Here is a 15,059-nt window from a genome sequence, read left to right as displayed (position 1 = left end):
ACTGAGATGTTTAGCACTTCTGGTATGTTTGTGAATGTGGGTAGACTACCATTATTCAACAAAGACAAGGTAAAATGGTTTTTCATTCTCTGTCCCCTTTAAATATTAGAACTATCTATTTAATGATAAAGTTATTTTGTTATTACATATTTTGCATAAAACTATTAGTCAAAATTTCCCAAATGAGCAGTGGAATATTGACCACCGTTAATAATATTTCCGTATACGTCTACAGTATTTCTCTCTCCTGCAGAGCGAACATGTGCTGGGTGGCTCATGTTGGTTTTCTGCCATTTGTGGTAGTTGGGACGGTGAGGTGTGGCCTGTTGTAGCAAGGGTCATACACTGAACCAAACCACTAAACTGTGCCAAAAGATTTCCCTTTTCATGTTTTTCATATAGTGTTTTCTCTCAATTGACCATATTCACCATCTTCCTTCGATTCGCCTCTCTATTTTCTCTTTTATTCTTTTATAAATCATGTCCACCCTCTAGTAGACACTGACACATCCTTCTCAATCTGCTGAGAGGCCGAGCTTTTTCTGAAGATGATAAACACATACGCACATAAACCATCTGTTAGACAGCGAGAGGGCAGAATCTCCTGCTCCCACACAGCAGTTCACTCCAAAAAAAACAGAGTAACAGAATATGTGGGCAGTCCCGTTAGACTGTAACAGTGATTTCATGTTGCGTGTGCATGTTTTTGTGGGCGTGTGAGTGAGCCGTAACAGGCATGGGAGTGTATATCCAGACAGTCGCCGCTGGCCATTCAGGTCTAGTTTACTTATTGAAACCTGGAAGCCACTTTGGCACTTTTTCAACACTTTTTTCAACAATATGCAATATAATACAATACTTACCATTAACGGTGCTATATTTAGATTTTAGCGCCATCTAGCAGTGAGATCTAGCACAGCTCACCCCTCCCTTTCAAAACGCATAGAGAAGCTACCGCAGCCGGCACAGGACAAACATTGAGACAACGTAATGACGAAATTTAGGGCTTTAAATAAATTAAACTGGGGGTGGTGGGGTTGTGCAAAATGACTTTCAAAAATAATGCAGAAATAAATTCAGCATTTAGCTTTCAAGATTTTGTTTTGTAATCGAAGTATAAATATTTATATAATGCATTCAATATGTGCGCAAGAGCATTTTCCTTACACAGTCATGCATGTTAATAATCTCAAGCAAAGCCATCTCAAGATGACTCCGCCCCCCTCGGCTGTTACCTGAACGACTGATTTTCTTTTTCTCTGGCTTATGAATAATTCAGGTGTGTCCCCCATCCTCTTAGATGTTATTTGTTGAATTAAACATGGAAAATTGGTCGTGGTTATACACGGCATCAATATGTAATGAGCCTTTCAATGCGTGGGCTACTGGAAAGGGTGTGTGGTGAATTCAAGGAGCAAAAATCGAATCTAATGAAACGATGAATGAAATCAGGTGATGTGTACATTTCCATTTCAAAAGAGATAGCTTTTACTAGCTTTTTACAAAGGTACAATGGCTGTGTCTTACGGTATTACCCTAAACCATGTGAATACTGAATGAGCATCACATTCACGTACCATAGTACTTTTATGCGTACCATGGTATTACCGTGCCAAGAACATAGCAATACCATAGTACATTTTTATTATTGCTGTTACTTTATATTGCAGTGCTGCCATCTTATTTAATTAAATTCCTTCACAGCTTAAATGTGAAGGTTGACATCTGAATAAGTGGATCTGCTGTACACATGCATTGGAGAGACAGGGAGACCACTGTCATGTTGTCAGTGTATGAACCAGTGCTTATTTTAACACACGCACACTCATTGAAAGAGACAGAGAGTATATAGAGGTAAAAGGACAGTTGGCAGTGAAGGCGATGTCCCCAAGCTCTTCTTTTACACCATGGATCTTGCCCCTCTAGAGGTGCGGGTGGGCTGGCTGACAGACTGTTTGAGCCGTTTGATGCTCACAGATAGCTCTACATCTTTAATGAGACTCTACCACCCCTCTACCACCACTGACTCACTTTCCTTACCTTTCTCTGTCCCTTGCATAACCATTTTATGTGAAGGGATAGTCACCCAAAAATCATCATTTACTCACTTGCAGGATATAAACAACACTGGTCCAGATGCACTTCCTGATTTAGTTTTTTAACACTGAACAAAATATTAATATTAATTAATATTAGAAGAAAATACAACCAACAGAATATTTAGAACTGAATAAAAATTTTAAATAAATGTGAACTAAAAAATTTAAAAAACAACAGGAAGTCCTTCTGGACCAGTGTTGTTTACATCTTGCAAAATGGTCTATACCTGTATGAGTGTCTTTATTCTGATGAACACAAACAAGCACGCAGTTGCCTGTACCCATTGACTTCTATAGTATTTGTTTTTCCTACTATGGAAGTCAGTGGGTTCCCTCAATCATCATTTATCATCTTATTCTGTATGAATAAAAAGATGGGTCATAAACATTGGGGTGCCCACACGGTGCAATAATGTTATCTTTGGTTTTCTGATACCAGACGTGCCAAACCGGACTTTTCACAAAGGTCTTAATTGATTGGGTTACGCTGCATGCAAATTTCACTCGAGTTGAAATGTTTCAACTTAAACAGAATTGGCGCTTGAGGTAAATATTACTTGTTTGCGGCAGACGTGTCACCCAATTTGTGTCATGCAAGTCACCTGTCAATTTGCGTCTTTGCATTGACTTTGTATGTAATCTACTTGTGCAAAAATTTAATTAGTCTAATAATTTCCTCTTTTTAATTGAACACTGTAAAAAGTAAAATTTGGATAATGTAAAAAATTACTTCAGTTCGTAACACCTAAAATCTGAAGTTTTTTCAACTTAAAGGTGTAGCGGAGGATTTTCTCGAATTTTAGAAAAGATCCGCCTTCTCCACTTTTTAAAAAAATGCAATTGCGCAACACTCCTGATTGACAACTAGGAGGACCCAATAGTCTTGATGATCCACCCGGAAAAAGAAAATCCTCCACAATACCTTTAAATTGTGAAAATTTTATTGAATATTTTAATTTCTTCAAATGGTAAACTTAAATTTTTTTACTTAAAGTGAAAAAATGTAGGTTGAATTTTTTTTTTACATTTCTAGACGTAACCAATTGAAGTCGTTTTTTAAGTTCCAACTTTAAAGGCAGGGTTCATGAAAAACACTTTGGAAAGCACGTTTGAAAACGAGTCGGGCCAACTACCAAAACACATTAGCCAGTCAGCAGTAAGGGGCGTGTCTACTAACCGACATAGTTGCCTGGGTTGCCTATGTGTGGGGTGGGTCTATTAAAAGAAGGTCCAGATTCTATTGGGGTAGGGATGTGTTTGTTAAGGTGATTTCAAATATCAACATTGGCTTTCAGAGATCATGCACCCCGCCTTTAACTTTTTACAGTTAAAGTGGGACTGCCTTCACCATATTATCCATAATGAGCACTTTTCCCAATTCATAGTAATGGAACTGATGTATCTTCCTAATATCTGATGTTTGCTAACATACATTGATGCATTCTGGGTAACATTATTTTTTAACTTTGTCGTACTGCTGTAAAGGGAAATAACTTGTCCAGTAACAAATTGTAAGGGTCAAATTGTAAGCAGTCTAATGGCGCTTTTCTATTGCATAGTACCCCACAGTTTGGTTTGGTTTGGATCAGGTCAGCTTACTTTTGGGGGCTTTTCCACTGGTTGCAGTACACAATTCTTTTTTTAGTACCACCTCGGTCGGGGTTCCAAGCAACTAGGGCTGATACCAAAACGTGATGCTAAAACACTGTAGATCACTGATTGGTCTGAGAGAATCATCACTACCAGCGTCATCACTATAATGTTAAAGATTAGCTTTACCCTCATGCTAGCTTGCGCTGTCTGGAGTAAACCTGTTGTCATCTGTGCTTTGCTGTAAGTTCCCAAACTCCCTTTTAGCGATGAAAAACATCCACAAGTTGTGAATCAGGAACACCATAACAGTTTTTTTCCAGACTTGCAGTTTGTGGCGGCATTGGTGTTTGTACAGAAACTGTCATGTGAGACAGAGGTAGTGATAAACGTGATGTGCAAACATATATTTGTGGTGTTCAATTTTAATTTTGCGTAAGACTGAGAAATAAATGAATGTTGTGGTAATGAACAACAACGCTCTCACATGATGTCAGCGCAAATATAATGACACGCCTATAATCCCTCCCACTCCAGTGTGTTACTAAACTCGATGAAAAGCTATCCAAGCCAAAGTGACGTGAGCTGACCCGACCTGACCCAAAACAAACCTGGGGTACTATGCAATGGAAAAGCGCCATAAGGAGTATATCACACAGAACACATTTCTGGCAGTGGCAGGCACCTTTTTTAAATTGTTTTCTATAGGCATGAGCGGTTTGCATGCTGTTTATGCACGACGAACGCTTCGTGTTTTACCATTTTCAAACCGTCTGACAGTAAAGCCACATCGCAACCCAAAAAATACCTAAATACCACATTTAAAAACTAATCTGGCTCGGCTGGCCGCTCTTGATCACATCACTCAAGATGGATATTGATAGCAAGTGTAAACGACACTTTCTCTCTCTCTCTCTCTAGTAAAGTGTGAGTACCTGTATATGATTACTGTAATAGACTCAGAGGGGCTTAAATTACCCAGCACTCAGTAGTAATGATCTTCACTATTTATTTGATCTGTTAGACTATTGTCTTTCTACTTATGGAGAAGAGGGAATATTCTTACATTGGGTCAATGAGTGCGTTTCATTCAGTCAGATAAACATTTAGTAAATGACTTTTCCATGCATTATACTTTAGGCATTTGTGTGTACATACTGTATGCTTGTAAGGGCATGGACTTCTGGTAAATATTGCATGGCATCCTCGTAAATGCTGTATTCTGGATGCATTCTTCAGCATGTGTATGTGTCTGTGCTGTCATTGGGTGATATAATGTCTGTGTTCATGAAACACTAAAGCCTGAATCAGAATCAAAGATATGTCCATCACAGCAATGACCCATGGTTTGCTTTGTACTGTAGTGAATGCACAAGATCTAGTGTCTGGATATGTTCATGCTACTTTTTCCACAAAAAGTTCAGCAGAAAATTCCTTCTGGCAAAAGTGATTCACAGGGCAGAGAGTTGATCTAAATTGAGGCTCAAGTTTACTAATACCTAAAGTTTGCCTAATAGTGTACATTTATTTAGATCCTGTTAAAATCAGCTGAAAATCATTAGCCTGGGTGCCAGCCGATCTAGCCCCGCCCACCACATTTTGAAGAGGGAAGAACGGTCTGGGGTTTTTCCGTTGAGGAGCTACTATGAGAGTCCCAAAGTTGGTCGAACCAATCAAATTGTGAGGGCGGGCCTTATACAATGATGGACAGATGTTTAACAGTAACGTAATCAACCGTGTCACCAAAGAGCGCGTGTGTTGAATCTGTTTACAACGAAATGGCTGCCGCTGGAGAATTCAGATGTGTGGATTCTGACATTGAGTCTGTTCTAAAAGATATCGACAGAGCATTGATTTTAAAAGAGGAACAAAGAAACGCGAGCAAGGCATTTGTTTGTGTTTTTGCCGTCCTTCCTACGGGATTCGCCAAAAGTTGGTCGCACTTATGGAGGACAAAGTTAAAGAAGCAACTGAAATGAGTGTCACGGCGATGCAACTCGGCGTGCACGACGAGATGGATATAATTAACGGTCATTGCCAGCTTCTTTTCGGAACCCCGGAACCGTGACTGCTGAATAAGTGGAGGGACATGCTAGGCTCCGATATTTTTCAAGCCAACGTAACGTTAATGGGTATCGTCGTGGATGAAGTTCACCTAACGTACAAATGGTAAGAGATAGTCTTACTGTATGACTTAGTAAATATTTAATGTTGTGATATCAATGAAATGTTGTAAACATAGTAGGTGTTGATGTACGTTTGCTAACTCAGACTTAGTATAATCACAATGTTAGTGTCATTGTAGTGAAATAACTAGCAGTTCGGTCAGGCTACAAAAGATGACATTTCAACATACGTTACACACTCCGTTGCTCTGATTGGTCGTAGGTCTATCCAATTAAGTGCAGAGGCATTTTTCGGTTGAGACACACCTCATAATTATAGCTCAATAGAGCGGTATCAGACTCAAATTCTGACTAGAATTGTATGACAACGTCAGGCTAGAAAATCATGGCATTTTGCACGAAAACTTGGAAAAAATACTGTGGTAGTACCGTGGTACTATGATGGTTTCAGAAGCTGTATACCACAGTACTTGATTATAATTTTTGTACCATGATGTTTACATTGTATCCTAAAGAACTTTAAATAAGGTACTAACGTTGTTTTCAGCATCCTTATTTCCACCCACTAATCCATTATACCATGACTCTTCCCTTTAGTTTGCATTTTAGTACTTCCGTTTGCTGTATTTTGTTTTGACTATTTCTTATATAATACCTTGTTTTCTGTAATAGTTATATTTCACACATTCTACTGTATCATTTGAGGTCTCAGTCGATTCAGATGAAAATCAAGGTCCTTTTTTGCATTTCATCCTGTGAGATTATAATTCACACTTTCTGCAAAGAGTGGCTGTGCTCGACACTTTCTGCTGTGAAATCTCAGCAATCTAAAATGAATTAAAAACGGTACAGAATACCTATCTGGCTTTGCTAAAGGAACAACTCATCCTTAGTCTCAGCCTCAGACGTCACGCCCACAGACTGTTGGCTAAACGTCTGATTTTTTTCGTACACTTTTCTGGAAACCCTTTGAGAATGTAAAAGTCGTCTTTGATTGGTTGAAATAAACCGGATTTCCAGTAGACGCGAGTGTCGCGATTAGTTTCGGTCCCTGGAAAACAAAGCTCTGACGTTCCATTGATGCAGAGAATCAGTCGTGTTCACGTGGATAATAATGAGCAGTTATCATGATCAGCTAAACATTGGATTCTCAAAAATATGCAAAGTTCGCAGCATAGACTCTCTAAAAGACGTCCAAGAGTTTAGCTTGAGGCAGTTAGTGGAGTCAAAAAGTTTGGTTCTCCTGAATTGCTTGTATGTGTTAAAAAGTACAGAGATATGCTTCAAACAGACGTTTAATTGGTGTGGCTGTTGATGAAGTCCACAACGTTGCTCTATGGTGAGTAATGTTGTTTATTTAGATACTATTCGGTTGTGGCTGGTTATTTCAATAACTGACTTGTTGCCAGCCGGCTCGTTATTGTGGGGAGTCCGAAACGTGACGCTAGACGAAACAAACTGTGATTGGTTGTTTGACATGACGGTCAAACAGCTCGAGGGCGGGCTTTGTCCAGAAAAAGCAGCGAAAAACACCAGACCTTCAGTATTGAAGGTCTGGCTACGCGAGACTAACTCATCCCGGACGAGCCCCCAGATATGTTATGGCCCAAACCAGTAAAGTCCAATTTATAGTCATGCGCGTCAGTTCTACACGGACCACAAGCGCTGTGATTGGTCCACTAGAACCCCTCCCATCAGGTTAAAAAAAACTGTTGTCACTAAAATTTACACACTGCACCTTTAATGAAGTATACATCTGGAATGACATGAGTAAAGACAGAATGTGTGTTGATAAACCATTGTAATTGTTTTGTTGTATGGTGTATGGGATTACTGATACAGAAATTAGAAATTTGTGTAATTTTTTGGTTTGGTTTGTTTCTGTTGGACAGATGATATATAATATATAGTACTGTGTTGTGGTAAAAATGATAGAAATAAAAAACAGTCTAAATCATAGAAAACGACATTTTGACGTTGACACTTGCCATGTTGTAAAATTGTTCCTGACGCCTATTTAATATCTTTAATAAGCCTTTACACAGCATTGTCCATCATCAGAGATATTTAAAGAGACATAAATCACATCCCACTTTTCTTAACTACAGTCATTAAAGTCCAAAACACAGTGCTGGTCTCCCAGCGCCGCACGGAAGCGGCTTATTATTCAGAGAGATGCAGGATCACTGGTGAGCGGCCGCTTGTATTTTGGGCTGTAATTGTACACTATGGGGGGTACAAGTTTAGGACACAGGTCCAACAGAGACGATCGTAGGTATGTGATTGACGGGCGGAAATCACAGGCTTCTAAAGTCGTAATTAAAAATTGCTTTCTGCAGTGATTTTAACCTAAATTAGCCTCAGACTTCAAAATGAAACTGATTGAATAAATGCTCTCTAAATCAGACAATTATTATGCTTTGCAATTATAAATCAATTTGCATTTTTAAAATTAATCCAGACACTTGGAGAGTTTTGCATCTGAGCTCTTTACATGTTTCACTACCCTGCCATATAATGCAGATTTATGGATGTATTTGTTTGTTAGCATTGATGGTACGATGTTGATTAAAGGAATAGTCTATTTTCTTAAAAGAAAAATCCAGATAATTTACTCAATACCATGTCATCCAAAATGTTGATGTCTTTCTTTGTTCAGTCAAGAAGAAATTTTGTTTTTGAGGAAAACATTGCAGGATTTTTCTCATTTTAATGGACTTTAACAGACACCAACAATTAATACTTAACTCAACACTTAATAGTTTTTTTTCAACGGAGTCTCAAAGGACCACAAACAACCCCAAACGAGGCACAAGGGTCCCATCCAGCAAAACGATTGTCATTTTTGACAATAAAAATAACAAATATACACTTTTAAAGCACAACTTCTCGTCCAGATCCGGCCGTGATGCGCCAGCTGACCCCACACAATACGTCATGACGTCAAGAGGTCACAGAGGACGAACGCGAAACTCCGCCCCAGTGTTTACAAGTGTGTTGAAAGAGGACCGTTCCGACGTTGTTGTATGTGGAATGATACTAATTAATGTCTTTGTGTCAGTTTATTGTTTACAATGGTCCGCAAATGTGCGATTTATATATGTAAAACGTGACCTCCTACGTCACTACGCATATACGTTAGGTCTCGCTGGACCGGATCTAGACGAAAAGCCGTGGTTCAAGAGCACATTTTCTATTTTCCTTGTCAAAAATGACAATCGTTTCGCCAGACAAGACCCTTTTGCCTCGTTTGGGATCGTTTATAGTCCTTTGAAACTCAGTTGAAAAAAACTGTTATGTGTTAAGTGTTAAGTGTTGGTGTCCATTAAAGTCCATTAAAATGAGAAAAATCCTGCAATGTTTTCCTCAAAAAACATAATTTTTTCTCGACTGAACAAAGAAATACATCAACATTTTGGATGACATGGTGGTGAGTAAATTATCTGGATTTTTCTTTTAAGAAAATTGAATATTCCTTTAAGACCGGAGACCCAGTGGCTTACCCACAGGTGCTTTTCTTCTCTGTTATGCTGGTGGAGAAAAGAGGCTAACTTTCATGGGAAGCTGCAATGTCTTGTTGATCATCTGCTGGTACATTTTAATTAAAGCAAGTGTGCGAGTCTCTTTGTGCCTTGGTTTGCTGAAGAGCTGCTGCATTTTTATGAGACTTGAAGCCCAACAATGCAAGTGCTGGTCTCACTGAGGTACTTGATTTAATCATGAAGACCAATTGATTATGTTCCTGCAGCGGTTGCTGTCACACAGGTGGACTTGCCGAGCTTTAATTTGATGTTCATTGGCTAATCTAATCTGTGTTGCAGCCATCACGGGCGATTGGAATTAATAAAAGCAATTGAGTGGGGACGATATAGTGAGATCATTTAGATGGTGTGTGTGTCTGTATGATCAATGTTCATTAGAGGAAACATGGAGACTCATGTTACCTGCCGGCTTTCTTTTAAAGGGATAGTTCACCTGAAACTAAGAAATTTTGTCATTTTGTTGTCTTATGTGCCTAATTCGTACTAATTTGTACTAACACATTTGTACATTTTTTTAATTTTTTTTTTGCTTTTTCCCCTGTGATGTTGGTGTGGGTTTCGTTATTGTTTTGTTTTACTTAGTACAAATTTATAAGTATTAGCCAACTCTTAAAATACGTACCAAATTCTTGTGCGATCAGGCTGAATTAAAAACAATAGCTGGGTGTCCATCACCTCGACTTTATGCAAGTTTTGAAATATGTCATAAGAAACCATGATGGAAATGCCAAATTTCGAATAAAAGTCCCTTAATTCGCAATAAAGTTTTTAACCTTGCTTGAGCTGGTTTTTCGTTTGCGAAAAAGAGTAAATGCGAATAATGGGAGATGGAAACGCATTTGCCGAATAAAATCTGATGTAGCAAACATTGAACCCACAAGATTGACTGTCTAGCTGTTTCCGTTGTCCTTGCCTTTACCATATATTGGGCTTGAAGTCGTCTTAATGCCCTTGCTGCTAGTGCCTGCATCAAAAATGCTGCATTCCTTCTTCTATGCACGGTGTTTGGCAATTACAAGCTGCATTGCTAATAAATTAATAACTCGCCCCATCGTGACCACATGCAGTCCTGTTTTCATTTTCTAAGCGTGCCTTTGTTTATTTACTGTTGGCTACTAGGTTACCATGGTTTTTGTCTGACCTGTGTGGTCTTTGTTGTTTTTTAATAAGTATTGAGAGCAGTATTAGCAGTGTGCCGTTCTTTGTTTTTTTCATTACTAGGTTACCAACACCACAGTTATTCGCTTGAACAACTTGATGGACACGCACCTTAATTAGCATTTGTTTGTTTTTCTTTTTTTGTTTGCGAATTTTCTCATGGTACGCACAGTGCGTACGGCTGCCGGCGGCACTGCAACCAAGTCACTTTGGATCAAACGTTTGCTAAATGAATAAATGTAAATGATTTTTGAAAGCAGTTATATTCAAACAGGAGCTATAAATCCTATTCTTTAAAACTCAAGCTAACATTTTTTTAGAGATTATATACGCTTGTTATGTAAAATATTTTCTCATATCTCCTATCGTATAATCTGTGTAGAACTCTCATTTAAAACCATGTAGAAGTTTAAGGTATGACTTGAAACCCAACCACACAGAACCGTTCCGAGTTGAAATTATTAAGCTTATGGTCATTATTAAAAGTTGACAAAGTTCAAAGCATCCCTGCAGTCTCCTGTTCATTCCCTATGTATCAGATCTAGCCTCAAATATCACATTAGCATCTCCGAAGAATCCTGTCTACCTTCGCTTTATCCTTACAGAGCTTCAACCCCCCTCGCTCTTGCCATCCTTACTATTCAATCTCTATTCACCTAATGCTCTTTGCAGTTCTGTATGTCCCATTGATCTCTGTGGAAAACTCTTTGTATGGTTGTCAGGCTTTAGCATTTTTAAAAGAGCTGCTGAGGCAGCCATTTTGTTTTGTGGGATGCTTTTAACCAGATTTAGTGATATTTGTGTTGTTAAATACAATTTGTTTATGCAATTTCTTATAGTTTTAAATTTCCAGACACCACATCAAACCTGTCTAGAGAAAGCGAATGGTGAATTCAAATTTGATCAGTTTTGATGTCTATTATGAGGCGACCTTTTCAACAGCACTGAGGCAGTTTGAAGCTTTTGATTCTAGATACTATTGTGGCAATGTGCTGTGGGAGAGCGATCCGTTTTGTTCCTCTCACAAATAGGAGGGACTCGGGTCCCATATGAATCCTTTGTGAGTCTTGTAGAATATTAAAAGTAAGATGTGCTCTTTCACTTTGCCAAGGCATCATTCACCAGCATGCACAATTAAATAGAGTTTAAATAGGGTTTAAACTCTGTCATCTATAAATAAACATTTTATGAACTTCCACCAATTTTCCAAATGGGGAAGAGCATTTGATCCAGTGGAGAGCAACAAATCGCTTATGAAAATGCACTCAAAATTCTGCTGGGTTATTTTTAACACAATGTTGGGTTAATATTGGACAGAACACATGATGGGTTGATGTTAACTCGACCATGAACTGAAACAACCCAGCATAGGTTTATTTAATAAAACAACATGTGTTCTGTCCAATATTTGCCCAGTATGGGGTTAAAAATAACCCAGCAGAGTTAAGAGTGTGATATTGTAGTAACCATGTTTTTGGCGTATTAATTACCAATGGCAAAGCAGTGGTTTTACTGCAGTAACCATGTTTTTTTTTTGTTTTAACTACGCTGAATTATTTGTAAGGGATAGTACATTTAAAATCAGCTAGAATTTTCTTTTCTTTAAATATATAAGCAGTATATCAAATTAAAAAACAGACCCTCTGCTTTCAAACAAAAAACCCTGTTTCATCCTATCTTCATTTGTTTTCTTTTATCACCTCTAAAATATACAATATTTTGAGCAAAAAGCAGAGATAATGGCATTTTTGTAAAGGACTTTTGTTAGAATTCAGATACAAAACGATGACCAAAACATAGAGTTTTTACTGTTTTTGGATCAGTGGATGATTCAGTGTCTTATAAGTTGGTTAACGGCGCATTCACACGGGGCGTAAGCGTTGATGCTTCCCATTCACTTTTAATGGGTGACGTCATGCGTTGCCGAACTGAATTGTGGATCCATCGGCGCGTTAGTGTCGTTGCTCACGGCAGAAGTTGAACATTTCTCAACTTTTCAAGCGGCAACGCGTGCGTCAGCCAATCAGATCGCCTTATGCAAATAACCTAGGCAGAGCCAGCCAATTACGTTTATGGAAGACCAGAGCATCTGTAGCGGCCACTGTAATTGGCTGTTGGCCATGCTTCAGACAAGGCTTCCGTTAAGCGTTATCGCTTACGCCCCGTGTGAATGCGCCGTAAGAGAGCGACCTAGTGGATAATAGCGGAAATATGAATTGCCGTTAAAACTCGTCATTGGCAGGTAAGTGTTTTCTCCTAATTGACAAGATAACTCCTCAATGGCGGAGAAGCAGTTAACATTTGGCCTGGGTATGGCACTCACTAGATTTTAGAACATGGCTTCAGTGTGCTGAGGATCACCTACAGGTCAAGTTTCACACAAGTTGCGTTTCCATTACCCTTCAAATTGCGCAAATTGAAATAGCCAATTGAAAATGCACCCTATGGAAGCACGGTAATTTTGCTCAAACTACCATAAATTGCAAAAAGTGTTAATGCTCAAGTAATGGATTTCAAAAAAATATTTCACGAAACAGTTTTTTTTTAAATTTGCAGGTCAACTGATGTGCGTAAAAGTCACATAATATTTCTTTAAATATGGCGCGATATGTTCGGTTGGAGAACAAGACAGAAAAGGTGTGTTCAATTTTATGTGACGACAAGCGCATGTCAAGCGATTCGGGAATGGACTGCTCTGTATTCTTTCGAGACGCTCTTGCGGTATATTGTCATCCACCTGTCAGTCTGCGCAGCGCCGTTTGAAGTCAAACACACCCGTTGGCATAGTTTTTGGAATGTTTTAGTTGTGCAACATTGGTTAATGTAAATGGCATGATTTCACAATAATTTTTGTCAATGTTTATAAAATTACGCCAAATCTTCAATGGAAACACAGCTATAGTGTATGAGAGACTTGCTGCTATAAACTGAAAGAAAAAGGCAGTAGGCAGAAGAACATAATGTCTTAGAAAGAAAAGATGTGGGAGATTCAGAAGAAGAAAGCATAGATATGCTTATACTTCTTTTGCTCTTGCATCCCTTCGGGCTGAGACATTGGAAATCTCACAGAATAGCACAGCTTGTCCTCTGTTTGCCTGCTGGGGCTGAGTTTTATCCACCTGAGCGCCGCCGGTCTCCTCAACTCATAGGAGTGGAAGGAGTGTTTCAACAGCTAGCTTCTTTCCACCAGGGCTATTGATTGATGCAGACAATGGGTGGGGAGTCAAATTAACATTTTGCCGCTTTAAGTAACCACTCCCACTTTAAGCGGAAAGCATTTATTTCACCTCTTGTTATTGCTTGAGAATGCTGGAAAGAGCAAGAGCCATAAGACTACTGCCAGTGTCAAAACTGATTTAGCCCCAGAACCCCCCAAAAATGTAACTTTGGTTTCTGTTCCATGAACTGGAGAAAATGTACACTTAAATCAACCTAAGATGGTCTGATTTTGGACACTTAAGATGGGCTTCTGGCTGAACCAACTGATCAGCAGCTTAAGCAGACTGCTACAGTTTAAAATGCACTCTTAGAAGACATTGAACCTTTAGAGTTAAAAAAAGAACCCAGAAGTTCAAATATGAACTTGTAGTAATTATAAAGGTTCAAAGTTGAACTTACAGGTTCTATGAATATCCCTTGGTTATTTGGACAGTTCATTTTAGAACCTTTGTTGTGGCCAAAGGGTTCATTTTAGAACTGACCATTTGTGAAGGTTCCTTTAGGAACCTTTTCTCAAATGGAGTCGGACTGTTAAGATTTTATAGACTAATAATAATTATAATAATAATAATAATAATAATAATAATAATAATAATAATATCCTTAATTAACATTAACAAACATTAACAAAGAGAGTGAGAGAGAGAGAGAGAGAGAGAGAGAGAGAGAGAGAGAGAGAGAGAGAGAGAGAGTGTGTGTGTGTGTGTGTGTGTGTGTGTGTGTGGTTGCGTGCGCGTGTGTGTGCAGTAGCCTACTGTATGTACAATGCATAGACATACTGTATAGCCTAAGCTTCATTTGGGTCTATTCAAATGAACTGAATAGATGGTTTGCGACAGGTACCTATAACACACACTAAAAGAATATCCAAGTGTCATTCACACCTTGTTAAATGCATGCATAATAAAATAAATAAGATACAGTGCTGGCCAGAACATAATCTTTTAACAACGGCCACATCCAATGAAACAATATGTTTAGCTGGCAGCAAGCGTTTGTAAGTCAATGAAACCGAGACCTATCAGCACCATGACGTAATTAATGTTCACGACATAATTCCAGCAGCCGCAGTCGCGCATACACGCGCAAGATTTCACGCGCAAAAACCGTTACAACCGTTGCAGCGCGAGCACAGGGACTGAGAGGAACAGCGCACCTATCTGAGGTAAAACCTAACTATTTTACTATTCACTTTATAAAAAATTGAAGATAACATTAACGTTATGTAGCCTTATGTTAATATTAAAGCGTGGGCTGCATATTTTGAGTGTTTTTGAAGAACTAAGACCGGATGTCTTCACTTCCGAATCACAAACGTGATGTAA

The 15,059-nt window shown here is 38.7% G+C and overlaps 1 protein-coding gene across 1 annotated transcript in view; it reads left to right on the top strand.

The window, feature by feature from the left end:
* tex264a (testis expressed 264, ER-phagy receptor a) overlaps positions 1-15,059 on the top strand; it is a 92,991-nt gene that overhangs the window by 25,729 nt on the left and 52,203 nt on the right. The window lies entirely within an intron of this gene.

This window comes from Misgurnus anguillicaudatus, chromosome 8, assembly GCF_027580225.2.
Source record: "Misgurnus anguillicaudatus chromosome 8, ASM2758022v2, whole genome shotgun sequence".
Taxonomy (NCBI): domain Eukaryota; kingdom Metazoa; phylum Chordata; class Actinopteri; order Cypriniformes; family Cobitidae; genus Misgurnus; species Misgurnus anguillicaudatus.
This window is presented reverse-complemented; position numbering and strand designations above follow the sequence as displayed.